Here is an 18,262-nt window from a genome sequence, read left to right as displayed (position 1 = left end):
AGCAGAGCATTTTAGAATAAAGATGGTCCAGGAAATGGTGGATGAATTCACAAATCTGTCATCTTTATCCTGAAAAGGGTATAGCGAGTAAACTGAGCCAACTCCACACTGCTCCACTGTTGTACACAAGTGTCAAAAGGTTTACTCTTGTAGTTTTCTGAAATGGAAGCTTTTTGCTTACAGAATACAAGGAAAAAAACCTTGTAGGAACATCTGTTTTAATCCTACCTAGTAGTTTCATTCATGAGATGCCATTTTCTAAATGATTATTTTAAAGTACATTTGAATCTTTCTCTTCTTCAAGGGCAGCTCTATAGCCTTGCAGCCACCTTGTGAGGTAGAATAAGTTTCAAAGCAGATGACAGACTTAAATGTGGGTTTTCCAGACACAAGGTCAATACTGATCACTACACCATATTTAACATTAAATCACACCAAGCAAGTGCTAAGGAATGATAACGAAGGTGGTTGAAATGGATAGCCTTTTTGCTACATTAAAAGTGATTTCACAAACTGACCAGAAGTGCCCTTGTTCAGTTTCCTACCAGTTGCTATTTAAGCATGCTGAATTCAGGGTGTAGTTGTCTTTCCTCTCGTTTTAACATAACAACAATCAGAAAATCACTCACAGCCCAGAGCAATATTTGATCTCTCAGGCAATTTCATTTTCTTACCCAACAATGTCTTCCATGTCAAGACAGAGGCGAGCAACTCCAGTTAAACTGATGCTAAACCAACAGTATTTCCCATATGAGGTGTCCACGGTTTAAAGCACAAAGATTAAAATGAGATTTGAAAGTGATGGATGGACATTCTGCAAATACAATATTTATCCCCAAGGAAGCCAGTCTTAAATGTTTACAACCTCCTTGGTACTATCCATTGGTAACCTCTTCATCTGAAAAAACATTACCAGTTTTTTCAACATGTGGAGTGCAGAAATGGGTGGGTTACCTTTGAATAAAAAGTACAATTATGTACAGTAATAAATGTTGTGTGTGTAACCTTTATTACTTACATAATTATAACTTGCATATAAAGACACACACGTCCATTTTCGTTAAAGCAAGTGCTGGGAAAAAAAACCCAAGTCTTCGTTTCAGATAAATGGAGGCCAGTTTTGCATGTGTAAAGAGATGTCAAGTCATAGGTGCCTTATGAAGACCCCTTGCAGGATTTTCAAGGCAACGGATAAACAGAACTGCCTGCCTCTGCATAGAAACCTTAGACCTCCTTGATGATATTCTAAGATCTCAGATCTTCCAAGATTGAGCTAGTCTAGGTCACCTGAGTAAAGGCATGGCCAGTCTTGCCAGAGCAGATTTCCAGGAACTGTGAAGGTGCTATACCTCCCTTTCCAACACCATTCATAAAACATTCCACTTTAAAGGGTGTAGGGAAGACACATTCAAAAGCATCTTAAAGAAATCACTGCTCAGATGACCTCTTTTCCAATCTTGCCTTCGTGTGTGAAGCAAAACTATCAGAATCAGCATAGGAAAGACTACTGCCTTCTGAAACAGATTCTGAAGTCCAACAGCTGTAAGACCCAGCTCAAATGAAACACTAAAACTGGTTCTTCTACTTTGTTTGATGGGAAAGTGACCTGGCATTGAAACCTTCCCTGAATGGTGGAATAACCAGACTGAAAGAGAGAAGCTCTCTAAAGGGATACACCTAGGCTTTCCCCAGAGGGGCAAATAAGAGTCCCAGAGTCATTTGGAGATTAGGAAACATCACCAGGGTAAGGGAGAGGCTGAAGTCCCTTCTCTTCATGTGCCAATTTGGGAGAAAAGGTAAAGAAAACAGGAGTTATGAGGCAAGCAAGACTACTGCTGTGACAGACAGTATGACCACAGGCAAACCATTTCTTGTCAAATTCAGTCCCAGAGTATGGAATAAATACCAGTTTACCTCATAAAATAGTTTTAAGGATTACAAGTGTTCTGAATACCATAAATCACAAGTGTTTCACTTCCCATTTTCCAGTGACGATCCCTGGTATCAAAGGCCACTCCCCAATGAACTCTGGTTCCAATTAAATCAAGGGAAGGTATGGGGTATTACTCACAGCTGCACATGCATTGTAAAATTCATTCTACACTTCTTTCAGAGTAATTTGCTGCTCACTAAGAACAACTGCTCCTTTGAAAGTCAACCACATAGTAAACCATTCAGAGATGGGAACAAAGGCCTCAATGCCAGAAGGCTCTAGCACAGTGATTTCTAATCCGTAAATGCACAAAATGGTCTCCCAAGTATTCATCATCATCATCAAATGCCCCTCCAAGAAAAATTAAGTGCAGTAAAATCTTTGTCATTTGTCATTCATGGTGGAGAACAGGGTTTTTTGGTTATTCAAGAAACACCTGCTACCTAGAGGAATCCACAGCAACCAAACCCCACCCCGCTGAGAAAACTATGGAAATAGCCCACACTTGTTGGGACCCTTCTTCTTAACAAGCCACTGAGTCAGTGGTAGGATTCAAATAATTTAACAACCGGTTCCGAAAGGACTCAGGGGTGGGATTACAACCATTTGCTGGAACTAGACAAAAAAATTAGCTACCGGTTCTACCAAATAGGTGCGAATAGCCGGAATCCCACCACTGCACTGAGTCACCCTATGCAGCAGTCAGACAAGTGGGGCAGCTGCCCAAGAGCCCTCAGGCACAGCCAGCTCCAGACAGCTCTAGGTGGACCAAAGGGGAAAGCAACTCATCAGGATGACATCTGCTAGCAGCAGTGACTGTCAGAAGCCCAGAAATGCCCAAAGCAGGGGAAGCAACCACGCCAGAGGGAACTTAGATTCACAAGCCAGCTTGCTCCCAATCTGGCCTACCAAGCCCAATGTGGGCTCACTAGTGCAGGCACCCCCCATCTTGTCCCAATCTAAACTGGCAAGCCTGTTGCAGGCTCACCAGCTGAGGAAGCCATACACATGCCCCAGTGCCAACCACCTCCCCCAGTATCAATCGGGCCCAGCGAGGCTGCTGTGGGCTTGCCAGCTGACGCAGCCACCCACCCCCTCCCAATGCTGGCCACCTCCCCCAGTGCTGCTCTGAGTTGGCAAGTCTGCTGGGGGCTCACCAGCCAAGGCAACCACCCCTCCCACAAACCAGGATCCAGCTTGACCAAGTCACATTTATATCATATCTGGCACTTGTAACAAATCAGTTCAATACCCGTGACCTAGAGGCATCAAGATGGTTGTCTGTAATGGGGTGAGTTCCCGAAAATGTAGAGGTATGATTGCTGGGGCATATAAGGGAAGCTGAAAGGGAAGGAGACATCCAAAGATGACAGTGCAGGCTGCCAACAACAAGCCCAGCAACAGCTGGTGGCATCAACCTAGCCAGCTGGAGTGGCACAAGTAGATATGTCCCTGAAGACACAGAGGTCTGGCGGCTGAGTGGGAGGAGCATGTCCTCCAGGTGATACCAGCTAACTGGTCGTTCTGGATAATGGTGCTAGATAACAATGCTTTTTACTGTATTTATATTCCTCCTTTCCCGTCAACCAAGGCCACACAAAGCAACTCGTTAAAAAGCCGGACCTGCAGTTTCAGATAATTAAAGCAGTTTCAGATAATTAAAACACACACAAAAAAGAAAGCCTATGCAAATTTTCCTCAGAATATGCTTATGAAATAAGCTGTGCCCAACAGCCATCTTAAAGAACAGCCTTATATTTCTTACAGCAAGCCTCTGGCACATGGGCTCACGTTTCCTTTGGGAGGGCACTTAATGATGGTGGATCCACCACTGAGAAGGAATGGCTCGTGCTGTGGGCAAAAGCCCAGCTTAAGGGGAGAATTCGACCAACAGACAACTTTAGGATGATCCCAGATGGCAAGAAGGCTCATAAGTAAAACAATTAGGCCATCAAAACAGCACTCCAGACAAGGAAACCTTTTCTGTACAGGTATTTTCAAGGTAAGGTATATGATACGCTGGCATACATTCTATTAGACCTTTGCAAAACCCTGGAGACCCCATCTATCTGACTGGCCTTAGCTGAAGTACATATTCCAGATCCAGAAGGAAGGCGTATAGTTTTTCATACTTATTCTCTTCCGGCCATCATGAAAGGCTAGGACTAAGAATCTTGCAAGGAAGGCTGGCAAATTTATGGCAGCCCAGAACTACACTGTGAGGAAGGAATTCTGTGCCCAGGAGTGATAAAAGCACCTTTGCACGATCCTGTTTAGAGTGTCTCTTTCCCTTCTATTGTTCACTTTATTGAAGTCTTTTGTACGTGTTCTTTTATTTCGTTCCTTATAAAAACATCCCAGGTGCCAGCTGGCAGATGGAGAGGAGGGGGAGGGGAGAAGCATTACACACATTTTTTTGTCTCAGGATCACTGAAGACAAACGAACCTGGAGCAAGGAGTTCTTTAGAAGGAAAATAAAAATATCTGTTTTCAACCTGGTTGCCGATTCAGCGTCGTGTCAGGAGCAGAAGACCAAGAAAAGTAGCAAGAAAAGAACGATCAAGCGTAACTTATAAAAATATTGTGGAGAAACAAGGGAGGTGCTTGACTTTACTAAAATGCTCAAGACGCATCAGCCACCACTGGTGAGAATCAACACCACTGGGCTTACACGATTACACACACATTCGTGTCAACAACCGAATGTGCTGAACTACTATGATTTTAGTGGCACTCCTGCAAATTGTCTTCAAGACTGGGGTAGCTGAGCCAAGCTGTTTCTGGCTTTCTGCCACTTCCCACATCCGTCTGCATGCTAAAGAAACTCCCTGCACAGGGCAGAGATACCCAGGTGTGTCCACGGTCAGGCATTCTGCTCACAAAAGGGCACTGCCCAGGGCTGTGAGAGCTCGCCATTGCCCTACATGTATACAGGACATGCTCTGGAATACTCTCTCTCCCCCCTGAACCTGTATATGGGTGAGGAAGCCCAATCAGATAGACAGTTCACACATCACCCCCTGTTCCTTCTCTTTTGATCTAGGATTCCCTGTTCCCAAATTTGAAAGTCGCCACCAGAAGAGAATCAAAACTAACCCACCTGAACACTGCAAAGTCCAGCTGTCTCTTTCACTTTTAATGCTGGCACACCCAGTGGTGGTTCAGAACAGCAGCACCACAGGGGTTCTTGCTGGTTAATGTTTACACATGAACACTCAAGTGTAAAGCAAGTATTACCTAGGTGCCCCTCCCCACTAAACAGGCGCTTCAGGAAGGAACAAATATGGGTTTCGGGATCCCAGAGCAGTTTTGAACTCCGCAGAAACAGGCTCCTAGCTGGCAGAATTGCCAGTTTCCCTAAAAACTGAGGTTTTGCTATCCAGTTATAAGCAGTAAAAGAAAACAAAGAGAGCTTAAAAACACATGCAGACTGCTTTTACCTGAACCAAATGAACAGCAACTCAGAAGCTAAGCACAGCAAATTCAGAAGCAGCCTTAACGCCGCTCCAGGTTTTCACCACTTTGCAAAATTCAGCTCCTTCAACTAACTTCACCTGCAAACTTCACCTTCTAGCCCATTATCCTGTTCTTCTTTCCCAGTTAGGAACGAAGTTCCATAGGACAGCTGACAAGTTGAACTAGTTCTCTCTCTGCCTGGTCCATTTCCCTACAAAATGCAAATAGTGAAAACTATCTGCCACTTACCTCCATAATATCTATACAGAAACCTGCGTACACAGCAAAATGACTACCTGGGAGTGTTTTTCCTTTTTACAACATCTGTAGAGACTTACAGCACACACACATACTTTTGCATCTGGGCAAAGTCACTAGGCATTTTGAAAGAACTTACACCAAGCATTAGGAACAGGCTGCTAACTCTTAAACATGACTCCCTTCAAAACTCCATGACTCCATATATAGAGCATACTATTCAAACAGGGAACCCCCTTGTTCAACTTATGCAACTTATCCCTGAAATCAGGCTCCATCCCTGAAGACTGGAAGATGGCCAATGTCACACCAATCTTTAAGAAAGGATCTAGGGGGGACCCGGGGAATTACAGGCCAGTCAGTTTGACATCTGTTCCTGGTAAATTAGTAGAATCTATCATTAAAGATAAAATTATAAAACATGTAGAAAAGCAAGACCTGCTGAGAAAGAGTCAGCATGGCTTCTGCAGAGGCAAATCCTGTCTTACAAACTTACTAGAGTTCTTTGAGGGTGTAAACAGGCATGTGGACAGGGGTGAACCGGTGGACATTGTCTACTTGGATTTCCAAAAGGCTTTTGACAAAGTTCCTCACCAGAGACTGTTGAGAAAACTCAGCAATGAAGGAATAAGAGGGGAAGTCCTGCTATGGATTAAAAACTGGTTGAGAAACAGGGAAACAAAGAGTGGGTGTAAATGGGAAGTTCTCACAATGGAGAGAGATGTCGGGAGTGGTGTCCCCCAAGGATCCGTTTTGGGACCAGTGCTCTTTAACCTATTCATAAAATGACCTGGAAGTAGGGTGGGTAGCGTGGTGGCCAAGTTTGCAGATGATACCAAATTATGTAGGGTGGTGAGAACCACAAAGGATTGTGAAGAGCTCCAAGCGGACCTTGATAAATTAGGTGAGTGGGCTCAGAAATGGCAAATGCAGTTCAATGTAGCAAAATGTAAAGTGATGCACATAGGGGCAAAAATCCAAACTTCACATACATGCTACAGGGGTCAGTGCTATCAGTCACAGACCAGGAAAGGGATTTAGGCGTCTTAGTTGATAGTTCCATGGGAATGTCAACTCAATGCATGGCAGCTGTGAAAAAGGCAAACTCTATGCTGGGGATCATTAGAAAAGGAATTGATAATAAAACTGCAAGGATTGTCATGCCCTTATATAAAGCAGTGGTGCGACCGCACTTGGAGTACTGTGTCCAGTTCTGGTCGCCGCATCTCAAAAAGGATATTGAGGAGATAGAAAAAGTGCAGAGAAGGGCAACGGGGATGATTGAGAGACTGGAGCACCTTCCCTATGAGGAGAGGCTGCAGCGTTTGGGACTCTTTAGTTTGGAGAGGAGGCGGCTGAGGGGGGATATGATTGAAGTCTACAAAATTATGCATGGGGTAGAAAATGTTGACAGAGAGAAATTTTTATCTCTTTCTCACAATACTAGAACCAGGGGGCATTCATTGAAAATGCTGGGGGGGAGAATTAGGACTAATAAAAGGAAACACTTCTTCACGCAACGTGTGTTTGGTGTTTGGAATATGCTGCCACAGGAGGTGGTGATGGCCACTAACCTGGATAGCTTTAAAAGGGGCTTGGACAGATTTATGGAGGAGAAGTCAATTTATGGCTACCAATCTTGATCCTCTTTGATCTGAGATTGCAAATGCTTTAACAGACCAGGTGATCGGGAGCAACAGCCGCAGAAGGCCATTGCGTTCACATCCTACATGTGAGCTCCCAAAGGCACCTGGTGGGCCACTGCGAGTAGCAGAGAGCTGGACTAGATGGACTTTGGTCTGATCCAGCTGGCTTGTTCTTATGTTCTTATGTTCTTCATCTTCCCCTGTATCTCCTTCTTCACATTATTTCTTATTTCTCTCCTCCTGGCACCCCTTATATCCTCTCCAATTTCCCTGCTTGCTTTTCTCCTACCCACTCCCCAACCAACCTCTTTGTCCTGCCCACTCCAGCACTCTTCAGCTTTATTTTATAACTTCATTTACACCCACCCTTCTCCCCAGTGAGGACCCAAAGCAACTTACATGCTTTTCTTCCCCTCCATTTTATCCTCACAACAGTCCTGTGAGACAGGTGAGGCTGAGAAAGAATGTGGCTGGCTCATGGTCACTCAGAAAGCTTCCATGGCAAAGTGGGAATTTGGACCTGGGTCTTCTAGCTTCTTGTGTGAGGACTGCACTGCATCAGACTAGCTCTCATCTTTCCCTCCTTACCAATCCCCAGGAAAAGAATGGCCAAACTGCAAAAAGTAATAAGTAGTTCAGCTGAGTTGTGTGGTGGCCAGGGCAGGGTCCAGCCAAACGGCAAGTTGCGTGGATGCTGCCTTTGGGCCCAGGCAACCCATGTGGCATCAAGTTATTGGCACCACTGCACTGGGTGAGTTGTGAGAATTTCATAGTAGCAAGTTGCCCAGTAGTTCCCAATATAGCCTCCCTCTAGGGCAGGGGTCTGCAACCTGCGGCCCTTCAGATATTCATGGACTACAATTCTCATCAGCCCCTGATGGCCATGCTGGCAGGGGCTGATGGGATTTGTAGTCCATGAACATCTGGAGAGCCGCAGGTTGCAGACCCCTCCCCTAGGGTATGAAGGAGGCGTGAAGGGGGTGACTGGGAGGCCAAAATAGCCCCAGAAAGGCCCCTCTTCCCTGCCTTTCACTGACAGAAACCAAAGTCTGAAGGCTGGCAGTATTGCTGTGGTTGCTTAGCACTACTCACAACAGCCACCGAAATATCTTTTTTAAAGGTACAGGTGGTGCCGTGGCTTAGTGGTAAAGTCTTTGCTTGGAACTCAGAAGATTCCAGGTTCAATCGCCAACATATCTAGTGAGAAGAATCAGGCTAGTAGGTAATGTGAAAGATCTCTAACTGAGATCCTAGAGAGCCACAGCTAGTAGTCTGATTAGAATACTGATCTTGATGGATGGATGGTATAAGATGGATACATGTGTGTGCCTGTGAACTTGAGGGGGCAGGGGGAAGGTTTAATCACCAATTGAAAAATACTACATACTAGCAGCAAAGCCCATTGCAGGGGAAAATGCAATGGGCTCTAGACAATGGACTTTACTGCTGCTTCACCCATCCCCTCCTTCCACAGCTGGCCCGCTTCTGACCTGTTGATGATTCCAGGACATCACCACTGGCTTGCTGTTTGGGGTGGGGGAGAGTGGCCTGGCACCCATGGATGGACTGGAAGTGCATTTGATGGGTGGGAGAAGTTGGGCGGAGAGACACGTCCTGGTGGGGAGGGTGGCTTGGCACCCATGCCCTACCAGGACCAACTTGGTTTTTTGGGGGGTGAGAAAGGGCATGTAGGGGAGGGGGAGGCTTCGGCTGGGCCAGCGGGGCAGCAAGCTGCTGCTGCCACAGTGGGCCCGGATTGCTGCTTGGGGTGTGGGGAGGGTGGGGTGGCTTGTGGCAGGGTGAAATGGGGAGGCTTGAGCCAGGCTGGCAGAGCAGCAGATGGCAACCTGCTGCTTCCCCTCCAACCCAGCTCGCTATTTGGGGGTTGGGAGAGGGCCGGTGGCAAGTGGGGAAGCTTGAGTCAGGCCAGTGGGGCAGTGGACGGCAACTCGCCTATGCCCTGCAGGGGCCGGTTTGGTCAGCAGGAGGTGGGAGACAGCAGGCAGGGAAATGGGGAGCATCGGGAGGGTGCTGGGCAATGGGGAGGGTTCTGGCGGACCTGGTGGGGAGGGTGGCTTCTTGCAACCCTCCCCACTGAACCAGCTTAATCCTGGGTTGTAGGGAAGGCGGTTGGAATGTGAAGGACTCAGTTCCAACCAATAAGCACGCAGGATTCACTTTGTGAGTCCAGGACACTGATTGGTGAGAAGTGTGTCATTACCACAGTCTGTTCCTTAGGCAATTATGTCTAAGGATTTTTCTGCAGACCTAGAGGTTTTTTTCAGGTTTGTAGAAAAATCTGTTTTGTCTGTTCATGGCTCCAATCTCTGCACTGTAATATCCACAAATGGGGCCACGTTGAGAATTAGATATACAGATGACAGAATGCAGCACATCAATCCTATTACACTGATCTTCTAGTTAAGGGACTGGATAAAGCAATATAGCAAAAAAAAAATAGAACTGACATCGGAAAAACACTTCATTTTTTAAAAATGTAAGCATGAGGCTGCTGTAAAGATCCTAGTCCAGAGAGTCAGTATTAGTGATACTGTGTACACAGGTGTTGTCTTGATCACAGAATATCCAACATTTATGCAATGTCTGTTCTGCCTGTTAATTTCTAACCTACCGAGTACAAAAAACAGGGAAGTTTTAAAAGCAAGATGGCCATGATCCAAGGTTACACAGATTCTATTGTCCTTTATGTCAGAAGCAACTACTAAACTGATATTTCCCATTTCTTTACATTTCCCAGCAAAACTCCACATCTGCACGTGGATATCACCAGGTACACACACTTTCTGATATTTCTAAAATGCCATTTGTCTTAATTGGAAACTCTTAGTGTTTACTGTGAGAACTAAAAAAAAAAAAGGACAATGACCGCTCCTTACCCAGCATGAAGTTGTTACTTCAGAGTTACTTATTCCTACACACAGGAGGAATATTCATATTACTCCAGAATGTGGAAGAATGAAGTACACAGGAATCATCATCAATGTCTGCAGTATCCTATTAATCTAGCATTTTATTCATTTTCCTAGATATTCATAAACTACTTTTCTCCCTGTTGGGGAACCAAAGCAGCTTACAAGACCCCACCATCATCTGATCTGAACAACTACACTGTAGATATCTATAGCAACTTGTTCCAGGCTGATCAGTGGATGATCTATCAAACTGCTTCACGACCAACCTCAGAGCCCATCCCACTTTCCTGGCCATTCTATACTTAATTTGAGTTGTGCAAGCATCTAAATTCAGCATGGATTTTAGAAAATGGTTTTTAAAGAGCACGTCTGCAGTTCCAGGGGAAAGGTGTTAAGATTAAAACCTGTGAAGCAAAGGACAAAAGTGGAAGTATGGCCAATGGCCATAAAGGTGGTTTGAAAAACTTCAGATTAGTACTGCTTAAGGAATACAAAATGCATTCAACCAAAGTTTCATCTTGTTGTGTCAGCTCCAGTTTTAGAAAACCCTGTTAAATCTACAACTCATAAAAGAGAAAAGGTACTGTCATTAGATGCATTCCAAAGTAAGCCACATGCTTTACATTGTGATTCAATAAACGATAGCTCTGTCACTCATCAGCCATAATTCCAGTGCCCAAGACAGAACACCCTTGCTTTGGATGCCACTCCTTGCACAGATAATGGGTTCTCACAGACAATTACTGTGTTTGATTCCAAAGGTAAGACCAAGTCTGAGTTTTAACAAAAAGGACAGAGAAGATACCCCCTCCCACCAATGCTGAATCATTAAAAAAACACCTCTGACTTTTTGCCCTTCAACTCTGAAGTAGATTTTTCCCTCAACTTCTTTAATTTCCTTGCCCCTTCTGAGATGTGTATAGTCTAGATCCTATTTTCAGGATTTTTTTAAAAAAACTTTTTGATTCCAGGCATGTTTCAACAAAACACATCTGCATGAAAAGCATATGACTGGGAACCCAGAATGGAGCTACTAATTGGGCATTCTTCATTTTATTTTAAATATATACCCCGCCCTACCCTGGCAAATAATGATGTCATCTCATAAATATAAATATGATTGATAAAACCATCTGACAAACTACACACCTCAATTTAAAATCCCTGTCATTTAAACGGCTATAATTAAATTGCCCTGCTAGTGATATAAAGTCCCTGGGCTTCCCAGTAATGTAAATAAGGAACCCACACAGGGACCTCCTCTCAATGAGAACACAAAAACCAACCCCCATCTCCTAAATCCACAAATCTATCAGTTCCTAAACCACCTAAAGGGAGGGGAGGAAATAACTGGGAAGGGAAAAAATGAAGGAGAAGACAAAAAGAAGAAAGGGAAGGGGGAAAGGAAAAGGGAGGGGTAAGCTAAGCAAGATGACAGACCACCGACTGCCCCACCTCAGGCCTGGTGGAACATCTCTGTTTTCAAGGCCTGCTTTCCTGAGGTATCTACCCTTGGGAATTAGATTGCAGAAATCGCTGGCAGTAAGTCAAGAGAAAGCCACCAGAACAGACGACTTTAAGATGGGACTGGATAGAATGGAAGACAAGTCCATCAAATTCTACTGATTGCGATGATCACAGAAAACCTCCACATGAGTAGCACCAAACCTCTGAATACCAGCACTAGGAGGCAACATCAGGGAAAGGCCTTGGTCTCTGTGCCCTGCTTGCTGGCCTTCCAGCATCTCTTGCTGGCCCAGCATCTCTTATGTCCTTCATCCACTGTCAGAGCCATATATCATAGGTCCACCTGTTTTGCAGTAACAGATGACTTCTAAAAATTCAACTACACAGAGAACTAACAAAGAAGAAGTCATTGTAACTGATGGATGGATTTCCTTATGTGCCTAAGAATTAATTAACTGTTGAAACTTAAGTAGATAGACAATAGCAGCCAACACTTTAACATGTTTAAGGCTCAGTCTTAATGCAATCCTTCCGTGTATGAGAGGATATAGACATTTCTTGCAACCCATACTGTGACCAGCCAGGCAGGCATGAAATACCATACAAGCACATCAAATAGAAGCCAGAAAGGGATGAAACAGATTTGTGGAGGAAAGGTTATCAGTGGCTACTAGCCATAGTGACTAAAGGGAACCTTCATATTCTGAGGCAATAAACCTCTGAATAGCAATGCCAAAAGGCATCATCACAAAAGGACCTCAGACTCTATGCCTTGTTGTTGGCCACCGTGTGAGAAAGGATGCTGGACTGGATGGACCACTGATCTGACCCAGCAGGGCTCTTCTAATGCTCCAAGATCTGCAACATGTATTCCGCCTCAGAGTGTCAGTCTAGGAGACTGGACACTGACACTGAAATCCCCATTCTACTATCAAAGGTTGCTGGGTGGCCTTGGGACACTCGTGCACATTCAGACTAACCTCTTCACAGGGGTTTTGTGAAGATAAAACAGGGAACATGAGAGCAACCTAAGCTATTCTTGGCGTCCACTGGGTAAAAAGACAGGGCATAAATGAAGCAAACAAAATTAACTAGGCATTCAATTCTGCTCATCTTTTCTTAACAAAATCTCTAATCCAGTAGCTCAAAGGTCGGGTACTCAGCTGCTCTGTTCATATTTAATATGCTTGCAAAGAGAATCGCAATCCAAAGCATGCAACTTTGTAATGACAAAATGTTAGATTCCAGTAACAAAGGTTGTTTACTAGTACACTGTTAGTCTTCATCAGACTTATATGACCATTCCACATTTACAGGCTTGCTTCATTGTCCATTCCCCATTTATCTTCTGTGATTTCCTATCTGCAGGTTAAGGTGGCGCAGCCCATTCTCAGACTTCATTCTCTCCTGCGTAGGGGAACCAGGCATTACACTCAGTCCCAGCATCCAGAGGAACATAGTGGCTAAACAGACTGCACCACTCAGATTCCAAATGGGGGTTTTGAATGTCCTTGATGGTAAACTTACTATTACAAATAGAAAACCTACATCACATTTGAAGTTCTGGGAAACTATCTTCCCCTTTCCAATGTGCTAGTTTCCTATTAGTAGGGAACTCTTTTACTCAAAGAAAGAATCCGTGGGAATTTCCACCTACATAATAAAATGTTATAATCCAGGTTGCCACCTTTTCTCATTGCATAGGTTCCAGTTTCTGACAGTTAAAAACATATCAGAAACAGTCCTTGGAAAATGCATTCTAACTTAATGCAACTGGCAACAGATGACATCTCAAGGAAGTTTAAAAAGCCTTTTCAACCTACTACGTGCAATTGATGAACACAGTAATAATCCACAGGAATTACCTCAGGGTAAATTAGTGTCTGCACTATTTTCTAATTCTGTAATTGTAGTCCTATTTCACTGGTTACTTGCTGTCTTGCGCTGTCTGACTGAATTTTTTTTTAAAAAAATTGTAATCTGCCTTGAGTCTTGGTGAAAAAATCAAGCTATAAACAAAGCAAATAAATAAACTGGAGTTCTGACCTTAAAAGCCTCCTTCTGCCACAGAGAATTCCTAAAAGGCATCAAAAGTTAAAATCATAATTTAAAGCTCTCTAACATCTACTAACCCAGAAAGGACATTACGGTAGGAAGGGTAAACTTCAGAGTTTATCAAAAGACAGTAGGAAACATTTGCTACTGGACTTAGCAAAACAGCTGATAAGAGATCACTATTGAATCAGGAGGCTCATATTCAAATGCAAGGAGATCATTTAACACCCTATATAAAGGGTTTCTTGTTTCCAAGAGTAGCGTTTATGGCACAAGAGATGGACATCTGCAATAGTACAATTACCTGTTTTTGCTGTCAGCTTCGCCAGCACACAGTCTGTGCCGGCTAACAGCTCTTTCCAGTGCCAGGGTACACATGACAAATGAGTCCCCAAATTGAGCACAGTGGTCAAGGTTAACATTTCCCTGCAGAAATTGCTTTCAACCTTGCAATTTTGAGGATAATTACAGACAGTCACATTTTAAATATTCAGAAAGAACTACGGAAGTCAATACCAGTAAGAGGTTAGTAAGAGCATCTTGTGTTTGAAAGGGCAAAACCTAGGTTTGGCGCTCTGCCCAGTAAAGCAACACAGGGTCACTTTATCTGCTATGCAGACCTATAGCTGGTAGGGGGCTACATCAGATCTCCCCAATAAATGTACTTTTGCAGTACTTACAGTGGTAGATGTGCTGTATCACATGTATACATTACCTTCATGTTTAACCATGTTAAAAATATAATGTATGCAATTAAATGGCTTCACTGGTTGTCCTTGGGCAAGACACAAGATCTCAGTCTAGTCAAAACCACCTCACAAAAATAGCATATTCAGTGGGGTGTATAGGTCATGACTTCAGCACCTTTGCCAAGCCATGAAAAGTTAGATGTTCATACTCCACTCTTCTCCCCAACTAAGATTCACAGTGACTTACAACACCACTCTTCCCTTCTGCTTGGAGGCCAGTCTCCTCAAAGTTCAAGGCCAGCTACTCACCACCTTTGAAATGTAACAGCAAGGCAGTTAGTGCCATTTAAACATGTATAGGAATCAAGAAGAGGGCACTTGACATCAGGCTTGATATTGCTATCACCACAGAGCGAATCAAAATTATATGCAGCTGCCAAAAGTTAGGTCAAATGCAAAACTTTAGAGCACATTCAGTATTAAAGAATGTCAACGAATGAAAGACTGAAAAGGATACCAAATCATATAGGAAGAACAGATGTGAGGGCAAGGAAGAGGGACACATAGCTATCCAGATTCAATTAACTCTGCTCCAAATATTTATCAGAATCTCAGAAGGGAAAATAAATACCACATTTTTCACAGTCACTCCTCAAATCCCCCCCCTTTTTATGTAAAGGAGCAAAGGCTCATTGAACTAATTCATTCTGAGCATCATTCTCCCTCCCTCCCAATTTAAACACATGCAAAAGAAAGATGCGACTGTTGTACTTTTCCCTTAACTATCTGCAGAAGAGCTCTTCAGTGTAGCACAGAACGCCACAAACACAGGTTTATTGTACACACGCTCATAGCAGTGTGGGGGTGGAAATTATCCATGTTGCAATAAAATAAGATAGATTCCTGAAGAGAAACTGAACAGCACCACTCTGAACACTTTTCCTTTTGCAGGTTAGAACTGAGAATATTCAATCTTGCTTCAAAATAAGCCACTTCCTCATTTGTACTATGGACCTAAGAGAGATTTCTGGGGCACTGGTGGGAAGTTGAGTCACGGGCATAAATAGGGAGGAGATTTTGGTTAAATTTGATTAATCTTTAAAGGCACACCCAAAGCTTTAACAAGTCAAAGAATAAATAACTATTTAGGTGCTTTGAGCAGGTTTGTAAGTACTGTTAAGAGTACTTTCTGCCCACACCTTCCTCCCAACAATCAGTACTCCTTGCCTAAAATAATCCAAGTCTAGGTTAGGAACATGTAGCTACTTCCACTTTGTGGGATAATCTATAAATACAAACATCTACATAAGGGCTACATAGATTGCATGCTGGTCACAAGACTCCCAGAGCTTTGCTATTTAGCTTTCTTTCTATTCTTTTTACATGGGCACTATACTAACAGTTTTGGCACCAGCAAACTTTCAGCAATAATTCAATTACCTTCAGCAAAACCAAAACATTTCTATGCTAATTGCACAGGACAGAAGAACTATGTCAACAACCCAGTCACTTCAGGCTATGCTAAATCTGCAGGAAAAATATTACATAGGTATCCAAGATCAGGTGAATCAAAAGCAATCAAAGTGGGCAATACCACTTCCTAGAATCAACACAGATCAGGGAAATCCAGCCATTCCCCCTACTCATTCGAACAGTTCAAAATGTTACAGGAGTCACAAGGGAGGAAGAACTGAACAGACCATAGCATACACCGAGTGCTTCAAGTCATTAAGGATGATTATTTATTTACTGCTATAAAACTAGGGATCAGCAACTGGAAGCCCATGGATCAAATCCAGTCTCCCAGGTATTCCAGCCTGGCCTCAGGTGTCTGACCAAGTGACAGGAGAGATGAACAGAAGGAATGGTAACTACAATAACCTGACCTGAGAAAAAGAGAGGGCCTTCATCTACTTGTTGCAGCAATCTTCCCACAGAGAGTTCAAAGGACTCCTTTAACATTAACAAGCCATGTTGTCTAAGGCTATTTTAAAAGGAAGGAAGTTGCAAATATTATTATTATTATTATTATTATTTATATTTATAAACCGCCCTCCCCCGAAGGGCTCAGAGAGCTGCTATAACTCAGCCCCAAAACTTCACATTTTGGACTCCCACAGCAACTTGTAAAAGAAAAGAGGCTGCGTATCTGCTAAACCTATTATTCCCGGGATGGCAGCTGAACCTTTCACAAGTAAGATCTTCCCAATGCACAATCCTCAAGGCCAAAGCACTGAAATGTCCCTTTGCAGGATCCTGGCATATGTGATTATCCCACTTCCCAAAAGCTACCTTGACCAGTAACTGCATTACACCCTTCTTCCATAATATGGTCCCTCCTTGAAAACCCTCACAACAACCCTCTGAAGTAGGTTAAGCAGATGGCAAGGTGCCCAAGATTAGCAAAGCGCACAGCTCAGACACTGAGCATGCCACCATCTGCAAACCTAAGCACTCTCTTAATTACCACACCACACTGGATGTCACTCTTACGGATGGGTCTCACAGAAGAGGAGAATCAAAGGAGAATCACCAATTACACACACCATGATAACATATCTGCTTTGAAATTAAGGTTCCAACAGTTCACCACGAAGTCCTTCTACAACCTTGTCACAGCATCTCAGAAACCCCCCCCCCCCCGCCCCCTAGCGCCATAACTTTGGCAGCCTCAAGACTCCTACCCCACTTTGGCCAATAACTTGGCTCCCCCTCCCCCTCTGTCAGTGCGTGCCAGACTTTATTAGCAATTCCTAAGGAAGGCGTGCCGTTCCCCCATTGCACCTGCTGCATTCACTACGCACGAACAGGCGTCGCCGTCTCCTCTCCGGGACCAGAGAGAGACAAGCGGTCAAGGATATGTCCATCCCCTTCCTCCCTTTTAGGATTACCTGTAACGCATGGATTTACAAGACGCTGTTAGAGGATCTCTGCGCCCGAATGCAAAAGAAAAACAGACTCTGCAAAACCCAGAATTCCATTCCACCTTACCTTACCTTACCTTCCCGCCCCGCCCCTCCATCTCCGCATACGCACCTGTTGCCTTCGCTATCGCTACAGTGCACGCCTGGAAAGCCGAGAAGAGAAGAGACACGGGCTGGCCACGCCCACTTCTGGAATCTGGAACGCCCACCCTCCCAGCCACGCCCCCTCACCTTCCAACCCAGGAATCTTCACATTTCTTTGCGCATGCTCCTGCCTGATACTTCGCGCACCCCCCCCCCTTCCCCCGCTTGCCACGAGCGCAAGAAACTTTTGAGAGCGCGCATGTGCGCTGCTCTGCGGGAGAAAGTAGCTTGTTCTTCTTAATGTGGTTGGCTCATGGTCACTCAGCGAGCTTCCATGCCTGGCGTGTCCAAATTGGTTCCCGGAAACTCGGACAATGCCTGCCCAATTTTGGAGAAATAGATACTAGTTAATTGCAATCTTGACTTTTTTTAAAGCATAAACGATAACACTGGTAGACTTTTCTGACTGATAACTTTATGTTGTTTTAAGAGTTCAAGGTAGGGGTGGCCAACCTATGGTGCTCCAGATGTTCATGGACTACAATTCCCATCAGCCCCTGCCAGCATGGCCAATTGGTCATGCTAGCAGGGGCAGTGGTGTAGCGGCCACAGGGCGGGAGGGAATGACACCCTGGGCAGAGCAGTGGCTGAGGCATGGCTGGGCCTTCAAGGGGCGGGGGCAGGGTGGGTGATGCTGCAGCAGGGGTTAATGGGAATTGTAGTCCATTAACATCTGGAGCACCATAGGTTGGCCACCCTGGCTTAAGGACTAGAAGCTTAGCAACGGTTGCAGTGTACAGAAGATGATTTAATTTGC

General features: G+C 44.3%; 1 protein-coding gene across 7 annotated transcripts in view; it reads right to left on the bottom strand.

The window, feature by feature from the left end:
• The window catches only part of LIMA1 (LIM domain and actin binding 1), a 73,605-nt gene extending 56,057 nt beyond the window's left edge, over positions 1-17,548 (bottom strand). For 3 of the 7 annotated variants that reach the window (XM_048490619.1, XM_048490624.1, XM_048490625.1), the window contains exon 1: positions 5,034-5,048. The gene's annotated coding sequence lies outside the window, so the exon portion shown is untranslated. Of the gene's footprint in view, positions 1-5,033; positions 5,049-17,328; positions 17,351-17,428; positions 17,452-17,473 lie in introns of those variants that run through there. The other 4 variants (XM_048490620.1, XM_048490623.1, XM_048490622.1 and 1 more) reach the window with 4 other exon arrangements.
• Between the last annotated feature and the right edge of the window lie 714 nt (positions 17,549-18,262).

The sequence above is a fragment of the Sphaerodactylus townsendi genome, linkage group LG03 (assembly GCF_021028975.2).
Source record: "Sphaerodactylus townsendi isolate TG3544 linkage group LG03, MPM_Stown_v2.3, whole genome shotgun sequence".
In the NCBI taxonomy this organism is placed as follows: domain Eukaryota; kingdom Metazoa; phylum Chordata; class Lepidosauria; order Squamata; family Sphaerodactylidae; genus Sphaerodactylus; species Sphaerodactylus townsendi.
Note: the sequence above shows the minus strand (reverse complement) of the source record. Positions and strands in the feature narration are given on the sequence as shown.